The following is a 16,962-nucleotide window of genomic DNA, read 5'->3' as shown; positions in this document are numbered from 1 at the left end:
ACAAGTACTCTTTAAACTACAGACAGCTAATTCCGGAGTTACCAAGTTATCTGGCATCTCGGTGAAAAGAGTTTCACGGTGTGAACGGTGCTGGTTTTAAGGCTGCTGCTCTGTTTTCCCGTCACCGTGATAAACCACTGTTTGGCGCTCAGACCTCAATGGGCGACCTGAAACTAAACGTAGGAGAGCATGGCTAATTCCACAACCAAATCGGTGATTCTGTATCCTCCGCCCTCGCCTTTTCTCGTTAATTTCGGACCATTCACCTCTTTCCCAGCTACCATAAGTAAAACTTGAAAAAGAACCGTAAAATCTAGTCCATTTTTTCCATTTGACGGATGGGAAAACCAAGACTCATTGAGAAAGAAGTTGTCCCGTAGTGAGTAGCAGTAGCCCAGTTCAGCTATTTCTGGCACTGTGAACTGTGACAATACAATTGTGGTAAACTGGTTTCCTTCAAGCAGCAACCAGCTTCAGCCAGAGGTCTGGGAGCGCACCCTCTCACGTGCCAGCCTGAGATTCCTAACCCCTCTTCACCCTAGCCTGCTTCTACCAGCGGTTCTCCACCTGTGAGTCGCGACCCCTGTGTTCCATTTGTAACAACGCGGCAATTAGAAAGGTTGAGAACCACTGAGAGTCTAGACCTTAGGAGCGCTCAATATGAAACAACAGATGCTGGAAGAAAATTTGTTGAATTATTGAATAGCTTCACTTCCCCATTCTCTAATTCTGCTTTGGTCTCTGTATTAATTACTCACATTTTGGCATAACATTTCTTTTGGAAATCTTTAATAAAAAATGTATTACCCTGGGAGTCCGTGGTCCAAATGAAATTGTATATAAAATTTTTGTTTGTGCGCCCAAGTCATCAGATCCGCAAAGAACCTAGATGGAACCTCCCCATTCATTTTACTAGCCATGATGGATGTGTTGCACTTATCTTCAGTGTTTCCCTCCAAAAGCTGTTGGTCCTTTGCAGTCAGGGATTCCAATGACTCCTTCTTTTCACTTTCTGCAACGCTGATAACCCATGCTGAGCACAGTAGGCAGTCAATATGGAGCAAGCATGACTAAGTCCTGAAGGTCATTAACGTTTTAAAGTTTTACATTTTTAATTACTAAGGCGATACACGTTTGTTTTAAAAAGCCAAATATTACAAAAGTGAACATAACAAGTGAAAAGTTTCCTGATCCCAATCCCATTTCTCAGAAACATTTCATGCTAAGAGTTTGGTGGCCAATCTATTCAAAAATGTATATGTAAACTCACAAACTGTAACTTATTATAATATACGAACATCAAATCGTTTTAGACATAACGATTCAGCAAGTTGCTGGGGTTTGGTCAAGCCAACATGTCAGTACACACTTCTATCCCATTCTTTTTAGTGGCTGAATATTATTTCAGTTATATAAACTGGCATATTTCCAAATTTCTGGTATTGCAAAATTTTGCAAAGAACATTCTTATACATATATTTTGATTTTTAAATATTTCTGTAGAAGACTTTTTGGAAAAAAAGTTGCCGAGGTAGAGATTAATTTGGTAGATGTTGCCAAAAGATCTGTACCCCAAAGGGATATATGCTCTGATGTATCATCTAAGCCTTACAGTGTCCACATCTAATTTTGTGTTGATGTGTATTCTTTTTCCTAACAAGGGCCTCCTAAATTGCCTAAACTACACATTTCACAAAATATGAATCCACTCATAAACTAATTTATGCTCCCAACAGAGACGCAAAAGAGTGCCCCCAATCTCCCCGAAATATGTCTTGCCCACTTGCCCCCTCGGCAGTAACAAAGTATCAGCTTTCCCTATCAGCAGAGTCTTGCTAAAACTCTTCCAGGTTGAAACTACAACAAACTTTATTAGCGAGGAGATACTTAACCACAACTACTGATATATAGTTATAATCTGTGGTTGGTCCTATGGTGTTATGGTTAGCACTCTGAACTTTGAATCCAGCGATCCGAATTTGAATCGCAGTGGGACCTTCCGGTTAAGAACCTTTTAGGCATTCTGAATTTGGAAAAACTCCTTTCTCTGATTAGTACGGAATTATTTTCTAGGAACACCTATATGGCAGTACAACCGGAACACTGGTCTACCAAGTTCCAGAGCTTAAAGGCACAAACCTGCTCCTACCGACCTCACTAACTTCTCAGGGGAGGAGCGGAAAAGCTCCTAGTGTAGCAACGTGGAAACCCGATTACTGCGCTGGAGGCAAACATCTCATAATTTCCTAGGTTTGAAGCCCTCTTCTCCGTCCTGCCGACCTCTAAGCCCAACCCTACCTAAATACCGCTCGCGGAGTTCCTGAGCCTGACTTCTGGTCGTGCTTTCTTTTGCTGCGGACCTTACGTCTGAGGGTTACTTCTCACCATTTCTTTTCATCCCCCATCTAGCTGAGACAGTTTACCCCTGTCTGCCTTCTCTCATTCTTTCTTATTCTCATTCTCACCACTCACCTCAACTGCAACGCCGGTCTACAAAGCCTGCGGCCGCGGAGAACGCGTGTCCCTGGCGTCCAAGGTGTCCCGCCCCGGGTAGGAGAGAAAAACTCACTTCCCAAGGCGACTCTGGCCAAGCCGTGCCGGGCGCGCGCCGTCCCAATACAGGTCTACATATGATGAAGGGGAAGAATCCTGCAATCGTGTGGGTCAGAGGGGTAGGGGTAGAACTCCCCCTGCGTGCATCGTTTTGGACGTTGAGTCTCTTCAGTACATAACCCGAGGGCCATAGGGAGCCAACCTCTGACCGTGTCCTTCCCAGAAACTGCCAAACGCTGCAGCGGAGGCACTAGGGAAAGTTCGTCCTAGTGGAGAGTCTCAGAGGCAGGAAATGTCTCTCTACCCCCACCTGCTCCTCCACCAATCTCAACTCTCAGCCCATAGACCAAGAAAGAATTCAGCTGATCAAACCTGAAAGGACCAGGAAATTGCAGATACACAATAAGGTCTCTCAGAATGGAGAAATGTGGGCAAGGAGGAAGCAGGATTTTCCCAGAAGGACAGGATCTAAATTAGGAAGAAACAAGTATCCGGGTTTCATACAAATTAATCTATCCTAAATCGTAAGAGGCAGCCTTTAAATGTCGTGATTTATTTTCAGATTTCTACTTACTTTGACATTTTTATTTTCTCATACTTAAAAAAGTAAGTCGAGTCCTACTTTCGAGAAGTGGCGAAACCCATTAAACTGTAAATATTTCATTAGCTCATATTATGAATGACCAACGGTTGCACAATCTGTAACAATTTAAGTTTACAAAGTTTGCAACAGTATTCTTTTGGCTCCCACTGTGGGCACTTAGCTGTACATCCATATGGTCTATGATGACGCTAACTGCAGAGGGAAATAACACTTTGTTCTTATGGTGTTGCTTCAGCAGGTGTGGACCTGCCTTCTGTCCATTTTGTTGATGTTACTCAAAGTACTCTCCCCTTTTCTGAATGGCCTGACAGCCTCTCCTACCTGTGTGGGTTGCTTACAACCCTGGTCATTCTTATAGTCACCACCATATCCAGCATGTGGTTCTTTCACAGCACTGATATCCTACCCCAAACAAAACTGATTTTTCCAATAGACCCTAGAGTCCCAACCAATCTCTTCGAACTTTATGAAATGAGAGTAACAGGAGGAGGATCATTTCTTCTCAAACAGTGATTGAGAATTTAATGCTTCAATAATTATGATCACATACATCATCAAGCACCCATTTATCTTAGCTCAGACTTAGAATAGAGTCTAAGTTTCCAAACTAAGGTAATGAAAAAGACCACACTGGAGACGGTGCCGACACCCAAGTGTCCTGGTACTGAAGAGAAGGCCCAGAAGCAGCTGCTATGGGCAGGCAGTACCAGGCACAGACACTGGGAGAGGCTGGGAATGCATATGTGGATACGTCCTTTGTGCCTGACATATTCTGTGGGTCTCCTATTCCTTTAGGAAGCTGAGGGAATTCTTGTGAATGTTTACAAGGAGTCCATCTTAACTGAACTTGAGGTAGGCTCCTTTGAGTCTTTTTCTTGATTAGGTCCTGTGCTTGGCTTGTGTAGCCCAGTTTTAGCAAGAATTGTGCTATGCCAGTTTATGAATAATTGCCCACCCTCAACATCTAAGCAAGTTCTTCTTAGTAATTTCCTATCTAATGACTCCCTTTCTCTAACTATTAACTGTAACTCCTCAGCTGTCCCTATTCTCCTTGGGTTTGAGTTTAATCTCTCTCCCCTATTACAGTAGCCATGAATAAAGACATCCTTGCCTATTTGACTCTATTTGTACAACTTTTCTCTGACAATTCCCCCAAAGAATACATAGGCATAGTCTGGGAAAACTTTTTTTCAAAGGAAAGATCCAGCTAAGGAAGACAATCAGCTGCCTAGAGAAGAAGTGTCCATAATAGAGGACTGAACATATAAATGGTAGCTGATTTCCTGAGAAAATGAAAACAAATTTCAAAATCTGTCCAGAGCAATAAATGTGATATATAATATTAACAAAATGAAAGATAAAACCCATATAATCATCTAAATAGATAAAGAAAGAGCATTTGACAAAACCCTACACCCTCTTATGATAAAAAACTGTCAACAGATTATTTAGAAGTAACATACTTCAACCTAGTAAAGGTCATGTATGACAAACCCAGAGCTTACATTATACCCTGTGTGGGTATATTTCTAATTTTAGGGTATTAAAATTAGAAATAAGATTAAATTTACCTATTCCCACTTTTCCTGCTCTCATCACTTCTTTTCAACATGGCACTGGAAGCCATAGTAATGAGGCAAGAGAAAGAAATAAAAGGCATCCTAATAAGAAAGAAAGAAGTGATATTGTATCTATTTGTTGGCAGTATGATCTCATATATAGAAAATCCAAAATACTCCATTAAAAAACTGTTAGTACTGTTAAATTTAGTAAAGTTTCAGGATACAAAATCAACATAAAAATCAGTAGCATTTCTATATAAAAATAATAATGAACTATTTCAACAGAAAATTAAAGAAAAAATTCAATTTATAATAAAATAAAATACTTAGCTGTAAATTTAACCAAGGAAAAAAAGAGCAGTGTGCGTGCGCGCGCACGCGCGCACACACACACACACACACACAGTGTGGTTACGGCTCAAAGGAGTAGGGCACGGGCTCCACATACCAGAGGTGGGTTCAAACCCAGCCTCAACAACAACAACAAAAAAACTGCCAAAAAGAAAGAAAGAAAGAAACCTGTGCATGTACCAGAAAATACTGATGAAAGAAAATGAAGAAAACACAAATAATTGGAATAATATTCCATGTTCATGGAAAAGAAGAATTAATATTGTTAAGCTATCTGTATTACCCAAAGCAATCTACAGATTCGATTCAATGCAATCCCTATTAATATTCCAATGTCATTTTTCATACAAATAGGGCAAAAAATCCTTAGATTTGTATGAAAGACCTCGAATAGCCAAACCAATCTTGAGCAAAATAAACAAAGCTGAAGGAGTCATACTCCTTGATTTCAAAATATAAAGTGATTGTAATCAAAACAGTATAGTACTGGCTTAAAAACAGACACATTGACAATGGAACAGGATAGAAAACCCAGAAATAAACCTATGCATTTAAGGTAAAGTGTTTTTGACAAAGGTGCCAAGAACACACAATGGGGAAAGATTAGGCTCTTCAATAAACAATGTTGAAAAAAACTGATTATCCACATGCAGAAGAATGAAATTAGGCTGTTATCTTTTACCATATTAAAAAAATCAACTCAAAGTGGATTAAAGACTCAAATATAAGCTCCCAAACTGTAAAAATATGTACTAGGAGAAAACATAGGGGAAAAGCTCCACATTGGTCTAGGCAATAGTTCTTTGGATATGACCCCAACAGACAGTCAACAAAAGCAAAAATAGACAAATGAGATTTCATGAAATTAAAAAGCTTCTGTACAACAAAGGAAACAATTAACACAGGGGAGAGAGAATCCAAAAAAATAGGAAAACATGCTTATAAACCCTATATTTAATAAAAGGCTAATATGCAAAATGTATGACTAATTTAAGCAACTCAATAGCAAGCAAACAACCCAATTTTAAAAAACCAAACAACAACAACAAAAACCAGACAAAGGACTTGAACAGACATTTCTCAAAAGGAGACATACAAATGGTACATGAAAAAATGTTCAGCATCACTAAGCATTAAGGAAATGAAAAATCACAATGAGATATCACCTCACACCTGAATGAGTTTTAGCAAAATGATGAAAGATAACAAGTGTTGGTAAGAATGCACAGAAAGGCAATTATCCTTTTTGGTCAAATTGTGAGGGAGTACAGCTATTATGGAAAATAAAACTACCATGTGATCCAGCAACCCCACTTCTAGATAGATGCCCAAAGGAATTGAAATCAATATGTCAAAGGGATATCTAGACTCCCGTATCAATGTAGCATTATTCACAATAGCCGAGAGGTGAAAGCAACTTAAATGTCTGTGGATAGATAAGTGAATATAGAAAATGTAATATATGTGCATAGTAGAATATTATTCAGCCCTAAAAAAAAAAGGAAATTCCATTTTTTGTCAATGACTCTAGAAGATGTTATGCTAGGTGAAATAAGCCAGGCGAAGAAAAACAAATACTTCATGCTTTCACTTTTATGTGGAATATTAAAAAGTTTAACTCACAGAGGTAGGAATAAAATGATGGTTACAAGAGGATGGGGGTTTGGGAGTAAGGGTAGGGGAGAGAACAGAGAGTTATTGGTCAAAAGCTACAAAGTTTCAGATAAACATGAGGGATCCATTTTGATATCTATTGCACAGCAGGGTGACTACAGTCAATAATAAACAATAAAATAAAATGAAACAACAAAAAAAATCTGTCCAAGATACCAGAGGTGTGCCTGGTAAGACTGAAGGTAGGAACAGTTTTCCTGGGCTGGAAATATACAGAAATAAAGAGAATTCTGGATGGTTGGATGTAACATACAGATACTTTGGCCAGGTACAAGACTTAAGATCAACATAAGAAATATCTGAACACTTTCCTGAGGTCATAATGCAATAGATCAAGACTGAGGCCCACAATTTCTCATTCATAACAAACACTTTGGGTCGTTCTGATTAAACAGCCCAGAGACTACACTTCAAATATTCCTTCCCATATCAGCTCCGCCCTCACCCACCACCCACCCCCGCCCCACCCCACCCCCCGCCAAAAATTAAAGAACATAAATAATTGGTTGCACATATCTATGTGGATGATTTTCTCATTTACTTGAAGTTTGTTAGGCAACATTTTTCTTTGGCCCTCAATTAAATATTTAATTGGTTCTTTAAAAAAGCTGGAGACTTAGTACAGAATATAAATATTTCCTGCCCTCAAGAAGGTTGCCATCTGGAGGGAAAATTAAATGATTCAACTGGTTCGTTTAATTTACAAGTATGATCACTGTTACCGAAGATAAATGGTTGCCAGGATGTGAGAGACCGCTTACACTGAGAACTGAACTATTATAGGTCGCTGAAGATACATTTAGCAATTTATTGTTTGATGGTGAATAAAGAATTAATCCACCAAAGACAAACACTGAGTAGGAGGCATTTAGATTTAGAAGATTAAAGAAAACCCCAGATGTCGACGAGGGTGGGATTCGAACCCACGCGTGCAGAGCACAATGGATTAGCAGTCCATCGCCTTAACCACTCGGCCACCTCGTCACACACTAAGTGCGATAAGATCACTCTCTTCTTCCCACTGGTTCGTTCTGTAATAAATACTGTTTCTAATTGTTCTTTTTCTGTCTTCACCCCTACACAATCTTCACACCACACTCAGAATCGAGTACTTCCAGGCACATTTCACAGCAACCACAAAACTGATAAAGGACGCTTAGAGTTGTTCAGTTACTTAGCACATCAAACGAACAGGTAAAACCAAGATGCCTGGGTATTAAATACGTAGATCCTTACTGAACACAGGAATAAATTAACATGGGATTTCAACCCAGTGAGCCACCCAGTGTTCTCCCAGAGACTAGGCTCCCTAGGCAGCTGAATTCTGCCTTCGAGGAACTGAATTCCCTGCCTCCTAATGAGAACATGTCCAGGGATTCCTGTTTTCTAACCGCAACAACAATAACCCCCCAAACTCCCCACCTCCGTTCAGTGATTCCATTATACGCATTTGCTGCTGAAATATGCCTGACAGCTAGGGGACGCTTTCATTTTATTCTTGTTTCTTCTCTGGGGCTTGAAATTTATCAGTCTGTGACACGCAGCAATGGGTAAAAACAGTGGTTAGAAAAAAAGTAGAAAAGTGCTGGTGCCCCGGTGTGACGGTTCAGGCTCTAGAATGGATTGCCAGGGTGCCTGGGCAGGGCGGTTATGGTAGAAAGGCTGGGGTGGGGGAGGGGGATGGTGGGAGAAGAGTGGTCGGCTCTGTCTCACCGTATGACCTGGGAGCGCCACTTCACCAACTCCATCTCCAAGCCCTCTCACCCCCCACAATCTTTATCTTTTCAGAAGGAAGCTGAATTGACAACCTCAAGTTAATCCACCATCCGCTCACCAGGATTTGTCTGATTTTCTACCCGGTATTTAGTGGAGAGTTTTGGAGAGAGTTCTTCTTGCCCAGATGTTGTTTTGTTGCTTTTTTCTTCGTATGTTATCTCTATTTCTGTTTTTAGCAGGAAGAATCCTCTTCTCTCCCGCTCATGTTCTTTTATTTAATTTCATATACTCATTGTCAGCGTAATACAATTAACCACCTACAATCCCTGGGTTAGAGGGCTAAGTATTTATTCATTTAATGAGTCAAATCATCATATTTATTTCTTTGAATGAAGTCAGTTGCTACGATTTTCCCCAAGCCTTGAGTTAGGACTCTATGAAAAAAATTAACCCCAAATGAATCATAGACCTAAATGTAAAATGCAAAACTATACAGATTCTAGCATATAAGAGAAAATCCAGATGATATTGGCATTGGAAATTAAATTTTAAATGCAATACCAAAAGCACAATCTTTGAAAAAAATCAATTAAGTTGGATTTTATTAAAATTAAAAATTAAAAAATAAATAAAATTAAAATCTTTTCCTCTGTGAAATACATTGTGAAGAGAATGAAAGAAAAAGCTACACAGGGAGAAAATATTTTCAAAGTGCATATCTGATAGAAGACTGTTTTCCAAAATAAACAGAGAACTCTTAAAAACTCAAGAATAAGAAAACAGATAACAGTTAGGTTTATGAATAAATGTTCGACATCATATGTCACTAGAAAATGAAAAATTAAGACAACAATAAGATACCACTAAATACGTAGACTAGCCAAAATCCAATACACTGACAACACCAAAAGTTGATGAGACTGTAGAACAACAGAAACTCTCATTATTTGTTGGTGGGAATGCAAAATGGTCCAACCACTTTGGAAAATAGTTTAGTAGTTTCTTATAAAACTAAACGTACTATTACCATGCAATCCAGCTCCTTAGTATTTACCCAAATGAGCTGAAAATTTGTATACACCTCAAAACTAAAATAGCAGTTTTATTCATAATTGCTAAAACTTGGAAAAAGCCAAGATGTCCTTCAGGAGGTGTGATGAGAATAGTGTCAGCTCCCCACCCCTGACCTACAGGCTCTGGAGTCCACGTGGGGAGAAGGGATGGGGAACTCTTCTCTTTTCCTCTCCCAGGGAATCCCTTATTCCATCCCTGTCCCTGTGGGGAGTCGCCCCCTGAAGAGCCAGATGGCAGGGGCTAGGTCATGGGGTCATTGTGGGAATGGGGTAGAAAGCAGCTAGGAGCAGGATGCTGGAACTATAGGCACCAGAACAAAACAATCCTAAAATCCTTTTGGAACTGACCAAATAGCCAAAGCAAAAAGAACAAAGCTAGAGGCATCAAAATACTCAACTTCAAATTTCACTACAAGGCTACAGAAACCAAACCAGCATGATACTACCTGCTGACATAAAAACAGATACATAGATCAACAAAACAGAATAGAGAAGCCCGAAATAAACCTACGTCTACATCCAAATTATCTTTGACAAAATCACAAGAACATACACTGGGGAAAAGATAGCCTTTTCAATAAATGGTTCTGGGAAAAATTGGATTGCCATATCCATAAGAAAGAAAAGGATCCCTATCTTTCACCACATATAAAAATCAACTTAAGATGTATTAAAGACTTAAATATAAGACCCAAAATGACAGGAATATTAGAAGAAAACCTAGTGAACACTCTTCTGGACATTGGTTTAGGCAAAAAATTCATGACTAAGACCTCAAAAGCACAGACAATAAAAACAAACACAGGCAAACTGGGACTTAATTAAATTCAAAACCATCTGGACAGCAAAAAGAAATCAACAGAGTGATAGACAACCTGTAGAACGGGAGAAAATGTTTACAGCTGATAGGAAATTAATATCCAGAATTTACAAGAAAATACAACAACAACAATAATAATAACAATAATCTCATTAAATAGTGGGCACAGCACAGAAATAGATATTTTTCAAAAGAAGACATACAAATAGCTAACAAGTATATGAAAATGCTCAACATCACTAACCATCAAAGAAATGCAAATTAAAATCACAGTGAAATATCACCTTGCACCAGCCAGAACGACTATTATTTAAAAAGATGAAAACAAAACAAAACAAAACAAAAAAAGATGTTAGAAAAGATGCAAAGAAAAAGGGAACTCATATATTGTGGGTGGGAATGTAACTTAGTACAACCTCAGTGGAAAACAGTATGGTTTCTCAAAAAATAGAACTGCCATTTGATCCAGCAATCCCAGTACTGGGTTATCTATTCAAACAAAAAGAAATTCATGTCAAAAAGATATCTGCACTCATATGTTTATCACAGCACTACTCAAAATAGCAAAATCATGGAATCAACCTAAGTGTCCATTAATAGATGAGAAGATGAAGAAAATGTAGTATATGTGTACAATGGAATACAATTCAGCCATAAACAAAGAATGAAATCATGTTCTTTTTGCAGCAGCATGGATGAATTGGAGGCCATTATCTTAAGTGAAACAAATCAGAGACCGAAAGACAAATACCCCCTGTTCTCACTTATAAGTGGAAGCTAAGTAATGGGTACACCTGGACATAAAGTGTGAAATAATAGACACTGGACACTCAGAGGAGCGTCCCAGGGGTGGGAGTGTATGATGAGAAATTACTTCATGTGTACAACATACGTTATTCTGTTGAAGGATACACTAAAAGCCCTGACTTCATCACTGTGCAATATATCCATGTGACAAAATTATACTTGTGCACAATACATTTACAAAAATAAAATAATGATGATGATAGTGATATCCAATCTCTGTCCTTGAGGTGGACAATGTTGTAAAAGCCAAAAAAGACCATAGAAATGTTCTATATTAAAGAAAACTAAAAAAGACGTGCCAACTACATGCAATGCCTGACCAGACACTACATTCTGAGAAAAAATATCAGGTCAGTTGGCCAACTTGGAATGCAGACTATAGATTAAATGCAGCCATTCAATGCTGCATTTACTGAAGTTCATAATGACACTGTGGTTGTGTCATAAAGTACTTAAGTAAAGTAAATGGATATAAGGTATGCAACTTACAGGAAAGAGAACAAGCAAATAACAAAGCAAATAGGGTAAAATATTAACAATGTCTAATCTGAGTAAAAGTATACATCTATTTTGTATTATTTTTTCCAATTTTTTAGTAAGTTTGAAATTGAGAAAGAAAGATAGCACTGAAGATGCCTGAGAAATCAATAGATATGAATTTGAGTCGGGCCAGCTCTTATTTTAAAATAAGGGAAGCTTCCTCCACCACTACCACCACCAAAAACAAAACAAACATATCAAGAAACCAATAATTCATTGTTCCCTATGGATTGGTAGCCAAGAAACAGAAGCCAGACTAGCTTTACCTAATCACCTTTATTCAAGTATTGCCTCTATCTCCCTTACCCCCCATCCCCACCAGCTCTGCTTAGCAGGGTTTTACAGGGAGGTAAATGAAGTTCTGGGATGTGGATCTGGGTATCTTCCTGATGCCTCTCACCCGTTCAGTGTTTCCAGTTTGTCCTTATAATTGATTCATGACATCTTGACCTTGCAGGAATATTCCCTGCAATCACCAGGAAAGGTTCAGTGGACATTCTTGGCTTCTAGAAACAGACGATTTGAGGGGCTTTGTTCCAAAAAAAGTGGTGTTGGGCTTGGAGACTGCAGTGCGGTGATGGAGCCCCCACCTCCTAACACCAAGGTCTTAGCTCCAACCAGGGGTGTGTTGCTACCAGCTTTGGCCTCCTAGGGCCCTAGGATCGTTTTTTGTCTTTTTCAGGTTAATTTGACGGTACAAAGAACCAAGTCACAATATTTGAATTTGTTAGATGGAGTCCCTCTTGTAGTTATGTTCTGTGCCCAAAAGGTGTGCCATACGCCCCATATACTGTGTCCATTCAATGGGAGCACCCCAACCCCCCTTCTCCCCCTCCCCCCAATTTAAATTAAAATGAGTTTTTCTCCTGTTTGGGTGTGAATTAGCTAGTCTACTGGCTTCATATTAATATTGAGTATTAGACATTTGCTTTTTCATTCTTGTGATACTTTACTGAGAAGAATGTGCTTCAATTCCACCCGGGTTAATATAAAATATGTGAAGTCACCATCTTTTTATGGCTGAATAGTATTCCATAGTGTATATATATGCCACAGCTTGTTAATCCATTCCTGAGTTGATGGGCATTTAGGTTGTTTCCACATCTTGGTGATTGTAAATTGACCTGCAGTAAACAATCTAGAGATAATGTACTTATGATAAAATGATTTTTTTCTTCTGGGTAGATGCTTAGTAGTGGGATTGTGGGGTCAAATGGGAGCTCTAATTTGAGTTCTTTGAGGATTCTCCATACTTCTTTCTGAAGAGGCTGTATTAGTTTGGAGTCCTGCCATCAGTGTAAAAGTGTCCCCTTCTCTCTACATCTGCACTAGCATCTGCAACTTTGGGACTTTGTGATGTGGGTTATTTTCACTCGGGTTGAGTGATATCTCAGAGTGGTTTTGATTTGCATTTCTCTGATGATTAGGGATGATGAGCATTTTTTCATATGTTTGTTAGCCATTCATCTGTCTTCCTCAGAGAAGTTTCAGTTCATGTCTTTTGCCCATTGATAGAAGGGATTGTTTACTCTTTTTTTTTTTTATTAATTTGAGTTCTCTATAGAGCCTAGTTGTCAAGTCTTTGTCAGATTCATAATATGCAAATATCTTTTCCCATTCTGAAGATTGTCTATTTGCTTTGATTGTTGTGTCCTTAGCTGTGCAGAAGCTTTTCAGTTTAATTAAGTCCATTCATTTATTTTGATACTAAGTAGGATATGTTCCAGCTCCATCTATATGAACATAAAAGAGGTAAAGTCTCCATCTTTTTTAAGGCTGCATAATATTCCATGGTATATATATACCACAATTTATTAATCCATTCATGAGTCTATGGGGTATTTATTTTGGTAAAATTCAACATCCTTTTCTAACAAAAAGAGTTAAGAATATAGGCATAGGTGGCACATATCTCAAACTGATTAAAGCCATCTACACAGACCTACAACTAATAGCATACTGAATGGAGTAAAACTGAAAGCTTTTCCACTTAGAACTGGAACCAGACAAGGATATCCTCTTTTGCCACTACTATTTGACATACTGCTGGAAGTTCTAGCCAATACAATCAGTCAAGAGAAAGAAATAAAGGGCATCCAAATGGGGGCAGAGGAGGTCAAACTTTCACTCTTTGCCAGTCATATGCTTTTATACTTAGAGAACCCCAGGGACTCAACAACAAGACTCCAGGAAGTGATCAAGAAATACAGAGTATAAAATCTCAGGGTATAAAATCAATGTCCACAAATCAGTAGCTTTTGTATATGACAGTTACAGCCAACTTGAGAAACTAATCAAAGACACAATTCCCTTCACAGCAGCTTCAAAGAAAATGAAATATCTAGGAATATACTTAGCAAAAGAGGTTGAAGGACCTCTACAAAGAGAATTATGAAACTCTAAGAAAAAAAATAGCAGAAGACATTAACAAATGGAAGAACATACCATGCTCATGGCTGGTTAGAATCAACATTGTTAAAAATGTTTATATTTCACTACAAATTCAGCATGATCCCCATTAAAATACCAAAATCATACTTTGAAAATTTGGAAAAAATACTTCTTCATTTCATATGGAACCAGAAAAAAAACCCTGTATAGCCAAAGCAATCTTTAGTAATAAAAACAAAGCCAAAGACATCACCCTATCAGACTTCAGGCTATATTACAAGTCCACAGTGATCAAAACAGCATGGTATTGACACAAAAAATAGAGATATAGACATTTGGAACCCAATAGAAAACTGAGAAATAAAACCAATTTCTTATAGCCATCTGATCTTTGATAAATCATATAAAACTATACACTGGGGCCCAGGCAATTGAAGCAGTATCAAAAATACATTACTGGGACCTGATCAAACTAAAAAGCTTCTGCACAGCCAAGAACATAGTGAGTAAAGCAAGCAGACAGCCCTCAGAATGGGAGAAAATATTTGCAGATTATACCTCCGATAAAGGTCTAATAACCAGAATCCACAGAGAACTCAAACGTATTAACAAGAAAAGAACACATGACCCCATCTCAGGGTGGGCAAGGGACTTGAAGAGAAACTTCTCTAAAGACCGATGCAAAATCTACAAACACATGAAAAAAAGCTCATCATCCTTAATCATCAGAGAAATGCAAATCAAAACTACTCTGAGATATCACCTAACCCCAGTAAAAGTGCCCACATAACAAAATCCCCAAACCAGAAATGTTGGTGTGGATGTGGAGGAAAGGGCACACTTCTACACTGCTGGTGGGAATGCACACTAATACGTTCCTTCTGGAAGGATGTTTGGAGAATACTTAGAGACGTAAAAATAGACCTGCCATTCGATCCTGTAATTCCTTTACTAGGTTTATACCCAGAAGACCAAAAGTCACAAGATAACAAAGACATCTGTACCAGAATGTTTATTGCAGCCCAATTCATAATTGCTAAGTCACGGAAGAAGCCCAAGTGCCCATCGACCCACGAATGGACTAGCAAATTGTGGTACATGTATACCATGGAATACTATGCAGCCTTAAAGAAAGATGGAGACTTTACCTCTTTCATGTTTACATGAATGGAGCTGGAACATATTCTTCTTAGCAAAGTATCTCAGGAATGGAAGAAAAAGTATCCAATGTACTCAGCCCTACTATGAAGCTAAATTATAGCTTTCACATAAAGACTATAACCCAACTATAGCACAAGACTATGGGGAAAGGGCCAAGGAAGGGGAAGGGAGGGGGGAGGTTTTGGTGGAGGGAGGGTAATCGGTGGGGCCACATCTATGGTGCATCTTAGAATGCACTAACAGGCGATTGCACTAATGTCACAGCTATGATTTAACAATAAAATAAATAAATAAATAAATAAATAACAGCTTTGAGATATAATTCATATACCATAACATTTACCACTTAAACCATAAGGATTGATGGTTTATTCACAGGTTTGTAGCACCAAAAAAAAAAAAAAAAAAAAAAGTGTATACTGGGGAAAAGAATCCCTATTCAATAAATGGTGCTGGGAGAACTGGATAACCACATGTAAAAGATCGAAACTGGACCCACCCCTTTCACCACTTAAAAAAAAAATTGATTCAAGATGGATAAAGGATTTAAATCTAAGGCATGAAAGAAGAAAGTGTGGGAAAAACTGTTGAAGATGTCAGCCTGGGGAAAGATTTTCTGAAGCAGATTTCCATGGCAATTGCAACAACAAAAATAAACAAACGGTCCTTACATTTTTAAAGAACAGGAAATGAAGGCTAGAAAGAGCAAAAGACTACAGATTGTCTCCTATCAGCCTCTTCCCTTGGCAATTTCATTTTGTTACTTTTTTCTGACGCTGTTTATGCAGGATTCATCTCAGCTGTTTCACAAATTCGGGAATTTATATTACTGATTCCTTTGCAAGTTACCAAATCTTTAGGAAGGAAAGAAAGAATAGGTATAAATCATGTAAGAAATACAAAGCCATATCTTTGCACTTGAGAGTGTAGCTCAGTGCTAGAGTGTATGCTTAGCATGCATGAGGTTCTTGGTTCAAATCCCAGCACCTCAACCAGTTTTGAAGGTGCATCTGTGACCAAGATATTTCCCTGTTTCACTTCTATTGATCCACCATGTGTTTTGTACTACTAAAAAACAGGAAAAAGATTAAAAGAATAGATCCTCAGTTTCATTCACTTCTTTACCTCCTTCTCTCCCTCTCGCCTACCTTCCTTTCTTCTTTCCTTTCTCTCTTCTCTGTTCTTCCTTTCTCTTTCTCTCCTTCCTTCCTTTCTCTTTCTCTCCTTCCTTTCTCTTTCTCTTTCCCTTTCCCGTCTCTGTTTTCTTTCAAAATTCAGGAGTTCTTGAAACAAGGAACATCCTGGAGGTGTAATAGCAGGAAAATAAATATTTTATTGATTTCTTTCTTCTGAACTTCCAACTACACCCCATACTTTACATTTTCTTGAATCACCAGATATGGAAGCAGTGTCTCCCCACAGCCCATTATTACTGTGGGATGATATGCACATAAAGGGCAATGCTGTCTGTCATAATGTGTGATGCCTCCCAAGCCTATACTGAATAGTGCAGGAGAAAATATTTGCAAACCATATATCTAATAAGGGGTTAGTGTCCAAAATATGTAAGAAACTCCTACAACTCAATAGCAAACAGACAAACAAAACCCCTGATTAACCCAATTAAACAATGGGCAAAGGACTTGAACAGACATTTCTCTAAAAGAGACATATGAATGGTTAAAAAGTAAATGAGAAGATAGATGCTCA

At 38.5% G+C, this 16,962-nt stretch overlaps 1 non-coding gene across 1 annotated transcript; it reads right to left on the bottom strand.

Moving 5' to 3' along the window:
* Window positions 1–7,646: 7,646 nt before the first annotated feature.
* On the bottom strand, window positions 7,647–7,728 carry TRNAS-GCU (transfer RNA serine (anticodon GCU)). The gene has a single exon. It is a non-coding gene; the product is annotated as a tRNA-Ser (tRNA).
* Window positions 7,729–16,962: the final 9,234 nt, after the last annotated feature.

The sequence above is a fragment of the Nycticebus coucang genome, chromosome 9 (genome assembly GCF_027406575.1).
Source record: "Nycticebus coucang isolate mNycCou1 chromosome 9, mNycCou1.pri, whole genome shotgun sequence".
NCBI lineage: Eukaryota > Metazoa > Chordata > Mammalia > Primates > Lorisidae > Nycticebus > Nycticebus coucang.
The sequence above is the reverse complement of the archived record's forward strand: the minus strand, read 5'-3'. Positions and strand labels throughout refer to the sequence as shown.